Source organism: Nomascus leucogenys, chromosome 10 (genome assembly GCF_006542625.1).
Source record: "Nomascus leucogenys isolate Asia chromosome 10, Asia_NLE_v1, whole genome shotgun sequence".
NCBI lineage: Eukaryota > Metazoa > Chordata > Mammalia > Primates > Hylobatidae > Nomascus > Nomascus leucogenys.
The window spans coordinates 40,437,772-40,448,394 of record NC_044390.1 but is presented as its reverse complement, the minus strand read 5'-3'; the positions used below and the strand labels follow the sequence as shown (position 1 = coordinate 40,448,394).

Genomic DNA, 10,623 nt, shown 5'->3' with positions numbered 1-10,623 from the left:
TTGAATGTAGCATATACCTACAATATACATATAATATCATCTAGTTGGAGATAGTATATTATCTACATTATACAGATCTATATAGAAGTATAAATAAATATATATGGTACTATATCTAGTTGGATACAGTATTCTATATATGTCAATTAGGTCGTTTGCTCACCTCCATCATTAATAATTTCTAGTCTCCTTATTCTAACAGTTATTGAAAGGTGTGCTAAAATCTCCAAAGATGACTGTGAATTTGTCAATTCATCCTTTCTCTTTTATTGACCTTTTTATATCCTGAAGCTCCTTTTTTTGAGACAGAGTCTCACTCTGTCACCCAGGCTGGAGTGGAATGGCATGGTCTTGGCTCACTGCAACCTCTGCCTCCTGGGTTCAAGAACATCCCATGTTCTCCTGCCTCAGCCTCCTGAGTAGCTGGGACTACAGGTGTGTGCCACCACACCTGGCTAATTTTTATATTTTTAGTAGAGACAGGGTTTCACTATGTTGGCCAGGGTGGTCTCGAACTCCTGACCGCGTGATCTGCCTGCCTCAGCCTCCCAAAGTGCTGGGATTACAGGCGTGAGCCACCGCACCCAGCCTTGGGTGTAAACTTTTTTTTTTTTTTTTGAGACCGAGTCTCTCTCTGTCGCCCAGGCTGGAGTGCAGTGGCGCAATCTCGGCTCACTGCAAGCTCCGCCTCCAGGGTTCACGCCATTCTCCTGCCTCAGCCTCTCCAAGTAGCTGGGACTACAGGCGCCCGCCACCACGCCCGGCTAATTTTTTGTATTTTTAGTAGAGACGGGGTTTCACCGTGGTCTCGATCTCCTGACCTCGTGATTTATCATTATGAAATGCCTCCATGTTATCTCTCATTTTTTGCCTTAAAGTCTATTTTTTTTGACATAAATAAACATCAGCTTTTGTTGGTGTTTGCATTACCTCTTTCATACTTTTGCTTTCAACTTTTCTTTTCTTTTTTTTTTTTTTGAGATGGAGTCTCGCTCTGTCACCCAGGCTGGAGTGCAATGACTTGGTCTCAGCTCACCGCAGCCTCTGCCTCCCGGTTCAAGCAATTATTATGCTTCAGCCTCCAGAGTAGCTGGGATTATAGGCATGTGTCACCACACCCAGGTAATTTTTTTAATTTTTAGTAGAGATGGGGTTTTCACCATGTTGGCCATGCTGGTCTTGAACTTCTGACCTCAAATGATCTGCCCGCCTCGGCCTCCCAAAGTGCTGGGATTACAGACGTGAGACCCCGCACCAAGCCTTGCTTTCAACTTTTCTGTGTCATTATACTTAAAAGTGTGTCAGCTACTAAAAGCATAAGGTTGATTTTGTTCTTTTCGTCCCTCGCTCTGTCACCCAAGCTGGAGTGCGGTGGCTCAGTCACAGCTCACTGCAGTCTTGACTTCACAGGCTCAAGTGATCCTCCCGCCTCAGCCTCCTGAGTAGCTGGGATTACAGGCATGCACCACCACACCCAGCTAATTTTAATTTTTTGTAGAGATGGGATCTAACTATGTTGCCCAGGCTGGCCGCTGGTCTCAAACTCCTGGGCCCAGGCAATGCTCCCATCTCACCCCTCAAATGCTGGGATTATAGGCATGAGCAACTGTGCCCAGCCAATATTTAATCTTTTTATTGTTTAGTCCACTTTCATTAAATTTCTTTAATGTAATGTAAATTACTAATTTAATTACTATGTTGGAGGTAAGTTCATCAACATTTACTTCTATGTGTCCCCCTCTTTTTTTGTTGTTCTTTTATTCCACCATTCTTACCTTTTATTTTATTGGTCAAATAATTTTATTATTCTAGTTTGCCATATTAGTTCATACTGTCATGCACTATTATTTTAGTTACCATAAAGATTATAATACTGTGCTTAACTTGTTACAACTAAAATTCTCATGCAGTGCTTCTGACAGCATAAGTACAACCACAATGGAAATCTGTTTAGCAGTATCTACAAAAACTGAACATACATACATCATACAATCCAGCAATTCTACCCCTGTTTATCTCCATAGCAAAAATGAATGTCTGTGTGCAGGGGTGGGGGAGAGGATTAATACTTATGTGCATGTCTTTGTCCATATTTTGACAATAATGGTCATACTAGCAGTATTTCTATAGAAAAATTTGAAACAACTCAGATTTCCAACAACAGAACAGATAAATAATCTGTGCCACATCCTACAATGGAATACTACACAGCAAAAGGAAGGAACAGGTACCTGCTATATGGAACAACATGGATGAATTTGACACAGATATTGAGTCGAAGATTATTTTACTTATGAGACGTTCAAATAGGTAGATATTAAAAGGAGAGGCACACGAAGGAAATATTTTTATTCAGTGGGACCCAGGAGACTGGATAAATTATCCAGATCCTACATTATATGCCTGAACAGGTAGATTTGAACAGGCTGGAATAATCTGTTCACCCAGCAAAAGTCCATGCCACATTCCTGTAGATATCTATACTTAAAATGACAAAGACACATGTTCCTAGAGGGTCTTGGAAGCGGGTATAAAGTTGGTCAGGTCACGAGAGCTGCATAGCCAGTACAAGGAATTGCCTGGGTAGGATTCAGCTTTGACTCTAGTAATAGCTGACTGGTTATGCATCCTTATATTAGCATTGCTTCTCTGTATTCTCTATGGTTTTCTTTTCATTTAAGACTACTTCTTGGCTGGGTGCAGTAGCTCGCCTGTAATCCCAGTGCTTTGGGAGGCTGAGGCTGGAGGATCACTTGAGACCAGGAGTTCAAGACCAGCCTAGGCAACATAGTGAGACACTGTGTCTACAACAGCGAAAAATATTAGCCGGGCCGAGTGACATGCGCACCTCTAGTCCCAGCTACTCAGGAGGCTGAGGTAGGAGGGTAGCTTGAGCCCAGGAGTTTGAGGCTACAGTGTGCCATGATTGCACCACTGCAACCCAGCCTGGGTGACAGAGTAAGACCCTGTCTCTTAAAAAAAAAAAAAAATCGTCGGGAGGTTATGTACAGTTGCAAATAAGAACAAAAGATGTGATTAAAACTTTCAATATGTTAATCTTAGCTCTGAAAGTTACTAATTCTGTGCTTTGACAAGTATTTTATTGGCATTACCTAGATTTCCTCATCAATAAAATTAGAAAAACAACAGCACCTAGTACCTCACAGAGTTGTCAGAATTAAGTGGAAAAAAAAACTCTAACAACAAATCACTTCCATGGCACATAATAAGTACCTAAAAATCACCTAATAAATATCATCTATTTGTATTGATGATGAAAACACTATGTCATGTCATATAATCTATTAGTATTAAAGTGTCTTCTGTCCTTAACATGATTTCTGAGGCCTGCTCTTTCTTATAAAGCTAATATCTTACAAAGCACAGCCTGCAAATGTAGTCTTCACTAACAACATTACCCACAGATTTTTTCAAAAAGAAAAGGACAGCAGCTAGAGAGAAATCATTCGGCTTATAGCTCAGAGAATCTGACCCAATTAGTTAACAAATTGAAAATATTAACAAAAGATCAGTCTTGCTCCTTGTCCAATCCAGTCTTTTATGCCTATTTGTAACTACTAACATCTAATTCTGTTATCAGAAATCATAAACCCATCCTCAGCAGTGTGATTTATATAACGAAGTCTCCTAAGACTTATGGTCTTGAAAGATTAATGCTGTCTTGTGAAAGTTACCTAAATCTGTACAAATACATACATACATACATACATACATACATACATACATACATACATAATTCTGACTGGCTACCTTACTTAGCTGCCTACCTGTTCTCCTGGTAATTATGCGTAAATTGATATGTGTATAATTCTAAAAGGTGTAAATACTCAGAATGTTTGTCAAATCAGTTGGGCATCAATGACACTTCCTTTTTATCCCTACACACGTGGAAGTATAACAAAAGCATGACTGATTTGAATTTCTTTTTCAAACTAAGAGTAGAGAGGTCTTCTCTCATTCAAATGACTAATTCATGTGAATCTTTCTGAAAAAACAAGAACATATTAACATATCTACAAGGAAAAATTAAGAAGAATGTACACCAAAATATTAACAGTGAATATTTTCTAGATAATAAAACTATGACTACTTACAACTTTCTATTTTATAAGTCAACTTAGGTTACTGAATTTTTTCAGTTAGACTGCACTAATTCCATCATCAGGAATGATAAAACCTAAAGCATTTTTCTAAAGAGCTGGGAGGGAAAGCTATCTTCTACTTATTAAGAAAACTGTGAGCAAACAGGCTGGCAAAATGACATAGAGCAGCACTAAAACCAAACTGACCAAAATAAACAAGCCTACCAAGTCTTGTACATTCTTTTTTTTTTTTTTTTTTTGAGAAGGAGTCTCACTCTGTTGCCCAGGCTGGAGTGTAGTGGCACAATCTTGTCTCACTGCAACCTCCGCCTCCCTAGTTCAAGTGATTCTCCTGCCTCAGCCTCCCAAGTAGCTGGGATTACAGGCATGTGCCACCATGTCCAGCTAATTTTTCCATTTTTAGTAGAGACAGGGTTTTACCATGTTGGTCAGGCTAGTCTCGAACTCCTAACCTCAGGTGATCCACCCACCTCGGCCTCCCAAAGTGCTGGGATTACAGGCATGAGCCACTGTGCCTGACCAAGTCTTGTACATTCTTTTACCATATTTCATCAATGTACTGAGACATTTCCAATATTAAGATTTTCATTCAGATGTGCAAAATTGTGGTAGGTGGCCCTTTCACACTGAATAAATACTGTTTGGGCCACAGTGGAGGCTTAACAAATGTGGTTTTATCATTGCCTTTCTTTACTGAATGACCAGTTAATATAATCCTTGAAAAGCTGCTAATAAATGCCTATCATAGTTCAACTGATTTATAATTTAGCAATTCATTGGGTACTTTTGCTCATAAATATGAACATTATATGATATTCCATCTTATATTTTTTATATTAGTATCTCCTCCTATTTCTTATTATCTGTGTAGTATTACATCACTTGGATGTAAACTGACTGACTTAATATTTACATAATACAGGAAATTGTTTTTGAACAAACTCCTCCTAAAGTTCATTTCCAGGTGTTATAGATCAGTGGTTCAAAACATTTTTGGGTTGTATATACCCTTAATACTCTCATAAAATTACAGACTTTTTTTTTTTAATTAATTTATTTTTTTTTATTATACTTTAGGTTTTAGGGTACATGTGCACAATGTGCAGGTTTGTTACATATGTATCCATGTGCCATGTTGATTTCCTGCACCCATTAACTCGTCATTTAGCATTAGGTATATCTCCTAATGCTGTCCCTCCCCCCTCCCCCAAAATTACAGACTTTTGCTGAGGAAAAAATATGCATGAATAAAATAAACATACAATAATTAGGTATATAATTCCAAGGCAAATTATTCCAGGTGAAGTATCCCTGTTCTAGACAGAGCATATCTGTGAGCCATTGCACTTGAACTCCACAAACTTTTAATTGATCAAATTCAAAACTTTATTAATGGACACAAATTTGAATTGCATATAATTTTCACATGTCATGAAATATTATTCTCCTTTTGATTTGTTGTCAACTATTAAAAAAGTTAAAATCAATCAGTTCACAAGCCATATAAAAATAGGCTACAAGCAGTGTTTGGCCCATAGAGCCATAGTTTGCAAACCCATGCTATAGACCCAGAGACCATTATACCATACACAGTCTACACAATTATGTAACTTGGAAAAAAAAAAAAAGACACCTCATGCTGCCAAACCTCATGCAAGACCTAGCTGGGTACCACATCTCCATCTCTTAACATCTCCATATCAAACACGGGCTGTGCTTTTTCAGTTGGAACCTTCATCCTATTTCCTTAATTACAAGTGTAATTTTTTTTTTTTTTTTTTTTTGAGACTGAGTCTCGCTCTGCCTCAGCCTACCCGAGTAGCTGGGACTACAGATGCCCGCCACCACACCTGGCTAATTTTTTTTGTATTTTTAGTAGAGACGGCGTTTCACCATGTTAGCCAGGATGGTCTCGATCTCCTGACCTCGTGATCTGCCTGCCTTGGCCTCCCAAAGTGCTGGGATTACAGGCATGAGTCACTGCGCCTGGCCACAAGTGTAATTCTTAATTACAACTGTATTCCTAGCTACTTGGAAGGCTGAGGTGGGAGGACTGCTTGAGCCCAGGAGTTCCAGGCTGTAGTGAGCTATGATCGCACCACTGCCCATCACAATTAACCTCATATTTTCATTGCACCTTATAGGTGAATGTGGAATGACTTAGAATATCCACATAATAATAATAAGGTTTTAAATTTAAGCTTAATAATTTATTATTATCAGCCACTGTTTTGTTACTCTGTTAATAGTAACTTTGCTAATCCTCATAAAAATCCTTTGAAATTGGTACTATTATTATATAAATAATAAACTATAGAACAGAAAGATACTGAGTATATTGCCCAAACTCACACATAGTATTAATAATTAGCAAAACCTTAGATTTTAATTCAGATACTATAGAATAGGGGTTGGCAAACTTTTCTGTAAAGGACTAGATAGTAAATATTTTAGGCTTTGTGAACTAAAAGGCAAAATTAAGGATATTATATAGGAGTTTATATAAAAGAGAGATGAAAAATTTACCCTTTGTTTTTCCTTTTTTTAGAGATAAGGTCTGGAACTCCTGGCTTCAAGCAGTCCTCCCTCCTCAGCCTCCCAAAGTGCTGGGATTACAGGTGTGAGCCACTGCACCTGAACTCTACACATTTTTTTTTTTTTTTTTTGAGATGGATTCTCACTGTCTCCCAGGCTGGAGTGCAGTGGCGCGATCTTGGCTCACTGCAACCTCTGCCTCCCAGGTTCAAGCTATTCTCCTGCCTCAGCCTCCCGAGTAGCTGGGATTACAGGCGTATGCCACCATGCCCAGCTAACTTTCGTATTTTTAGTAGAGATGGTGTTTTACCATGTTGGTCAGGCTGGTCTTGAACTCCTGACCTTGTGATCCGCCCACCTTGACCTCCCAAAGTGCTGGGATTACAGGTGAGAGCCACCATGCCTGGCCACCTCTACAAATTTTTAATTGACAAAATCCAAAACTTTATTTATGAACACAAATTTAAATTGCATATAATTTTCACATGTCATGAAATATTACTCTCCTTTTTTTTTTGTGGTCAACTATTAACAAAAAGTTAAGGCCGGGGGCGGTGGCTCACGCCTGTAATCCCAGCACTTTGGGAGGCCAAGACGGGCAGATCACGAGGTCAGGAGATCGAGACCATCCTGGCTAACACAGTGAAACCCTGTCTCTACTAAAAATACAAAAAAATTAGCCGGGTGCCATGGCAGGCGCCTGTAGTCCCAGCTATTTGGGAGGCTGAGGCAGGAAAATGGCGTGAACCCGGGAGGCGGAGCTTGCAGTGAGCCGAGATCACGCCACTGCACTCCAGCCTGGGCGACAGAGCCAGACTCCATCTCAAAAAAAAAAAAAAAAAAAAGTTAAAACCAATCAGTTCACAAGCCATACAAAAATACAGGCTACAGGCTGGATTTGGCCCACAGGGCCATAATTTGCAAACCTCTGTTCTAGACCCAGAGACCATTATACCACACTCACACAGTCTACACAGTTATGTGACTTGTGGGAAAAAAAAAAGAAAAAACAAACACCTGGCCGGGCACGGTGGCTCACGCCTGTAATCCCAGCACTTTGTGAGGCCGAGGCAGGTGGATCACCTGAGGTCGGGGGAGTTCAAGACTAGCCTGATCAACATGGAGAAACCCCGTCTCTACTAAAACTACAAAACTAGCCAGGCATGGTGGCGCATGCCTGTAATCCCAGCTACTCGGGAGGCTGAGGCAGGAGAATCGCTTGAACCTAGAAGGCGGAGGTTTCAGTGAGACAAGATGGCACCATTGCACTCCAGCCTGGGCAACAAAAGTGAAACTCCGTCTCAAAAGAAAAAAAAAAAAAACACCTGATGCGGCCAAACCTCACGCAAGAACTAGCTGGTACCATATAAATCTCCTAAGGTATTCCCTCGGAAAAACTTCCTGCCCTTCTTAACAGCTTTCTCTGCACATACTCCGCAATAATATTCTAACTCCTAAGGTCCTCTAAAACAAAAAAAGTTACTATAACCATTCAAACGATCTCCTATCTTGCTGTTTTTCCACTCATGTCTCTGAAGAAAATCTAAAATATCTAATGTGTAATTCTACCTAAGCAATTGGTCTCCTCTGTAACAAATCACTGTGTGAAGGCAGACTATATGTCATGAGAATGCTTAGACAAAAAGAGCACACAGGAGAAGTGAACATACTGTCAAGGTGTTATATGAAAATTAACTCTAGGAAGGGCATCTGATGAGGTACTGGAAAGAAGATCTGTCTTCATAATGTCATCAGTAACTGGGAAGAGAAGGACTAGAGACCAGGTAAATAGATAAGTCACTATTTGGTGAGCATTTCAAATGAAGTTATTCCACATCCTGAAAAACAAAAATGCATTTCATAAAACAAAGAAAAAATTCAAAACGACCTCTAGCTCGGCTGTAAAATGTGCAACTACAGGCCGGGCACGGTGGCTCATGCTTGTAATCCCAGCACTTTGGGAGGCCGAGGCAGGCGGATCACGAGGTCAGGAGATCGAGACCACGGTGAAACCCCGTCTCTACTAAAAATACAAAAAAAAAAAAACATTAGCCGGGCGTAGTGGCGGGCACCTGTAGTCCCAGCTGCTCGGAGAGGCTGAGGCAGGAGAATGGCGTGAACCCGGGAGGCGGAGCTTGCAGTGAGCCGAGATTGCGCCACTGCACTCCAGCCTGGGCGACAGAACAAGACTCCGTCTCAAAAAAAAAAAAAAAAAAAGTGCAACTACAATGCTTTCCTTCTCTCAGAGCTCTTCTCTTGGAATACAGCAAAATGTGGAAAGAAAGGGAATCACAATATACCCAGCCTTTCTTGGATCCCAGACAGGCTAAATAAGAACACATTCTTCACCACCGGCAAGCTTCCATAACCCATGCTGAACATGCCCAGATGGAAGTATGAGAAAGACTGGAATATTGTTGACTCTTCCCTTCATAAAGAAAAATCAGGTTCACCAAAGCTTGAGACTGAAATGTTTCTGTATTCACAATAATTTCCTTTAGACAGCTATGAAAATGCTGTGGATCTACAATATTCAACTTGCCCCCACAGAGCTTCCAAAAGGGATCTTTTGGCTAGGCGCGGTGGCTCATGACGGTAATCTCAGCACTTTGGGAAGCCGAGGCGGGTGGATCACCTGAGGTCAGGAGTTCGAGACCAGTCTGACCAACATGGTGAAACCCAGTCTCTACTAAAAATACAAAAATGAGCCGGGAATGGTGGCGCATGCCTGTAATCCCAGCTATTCGGGAGGCTGAGGCAGGAGAATTGCTTGAACCCGGAAGGCGGAGGTTGCAGTGAGCCAAGATTGCGCCACTGCACTCCAGCCTGGGCAACAAGAGTGAAACTCCATCTCACACACACACAAAAAATCTTTGGAGAAAGGAATCCTATTCTTGGGGCCTCAATATCATATCTTCCCAGGACCTTGCCTTGGGAGCAATTCTAGCTCTAACATCTCCATATCAAACACAAGGCTGTGCATATCAGAACACAGGCTTGTCCATGTGAAACACAAGGCTGTGCTTTTTCGTTGGAAACTTCATTCTGGATCTCAAATATCCAACTTCCTTTTCGATAGCCATTTGACTGCACACTGTGCAATGTGGTTATAAGGTGAAATGACTGAGGCAGTGAAAGAAATCCCAGTATAACAAACTCCAAGAAACCACATAACTTAAAATTGGCCCCAGAGGTTGGCGAGGCTGCATGCCACTGTGTATTATGCATTATGAAAGCGACAGGGGCCATGCTTTAGAACAGAAGGTCTCGGAGTATTCCACAGACACAGATCGAGCCATACGGGGATCTTGTCCACGTATTCCCGAGCCCCAGAATTGCAGAAATCAAACTTTACAAAAGCTGCACCAGGCCAGTTTTGATCACAGTCTCCAGTGGGTCACAACAGCGCTGTCACAGGATCACTGATAACAGCATGACACATTCACAGTCACCGCTCAGCGCCGTCACACAAACGGCTCCGCCCCCACTCAGTCCCGCCGGCCCAATCGGGGACAGTCAGGGCTGTCCCGGCTGTGCACCTGCTGTGCACACACACCACTGCTGTGCACACCCCTCGCTCCCCCCGGGGCCGTCACAGGCGCGCCCACTCACAATCACACCACACACAGACGCAGCCACAGAACTGCACACACAAACACCATCACACAGTCTCCCTCCCCAGCAGGTGACTTGCACACAGGCCTGGGGCTTCTGCCTCCACAAGCCCTCTCCGCGTCCCAGGAACCCGGGTCCCCTGCCGTGAGCTCCTCTCGTATCCAGACCCGGGTCACCTCAACTCACCACACGGAAAACGACCACCAGGTCAACGGAAAAGGGAGCCGGGGTCCTGGGAGAACCGTAGTGCCAGCCACAATAGGGCGGGCGTGGGTGCAAACGGAGGGGAGCGCCGGCAGCGAGCACCGCGCAGCGCCTAACGGGCCGCCCCGGAGACTCCTGGGAGCTC

At 42.2% G+C, this 10,623-nt stretch overlaps 1 protein-coding gene across 1 annotated transcript in view; it reads right to left on the bottom strand.

Annotated features, from left to right (window-relative positions):
• Positions 1–10,611, bottom strand: part of ZNF529 (zinc finger protein 529) — a 59,970-nt gene extending 49,359 nt beyond the window's left edge. Inside the window, exon 1 of the mRNA XM_012499932.2 lies at positions 10,461–10,611. The gene's annotated coding sequence lies outside the window, so the exon portion shown is untranslated. The remainder of the gene's footprint in view (positions 1–10,460) is intronic.
• Positions 10,612–10,623: the final 12 nt, after the last annotated feature.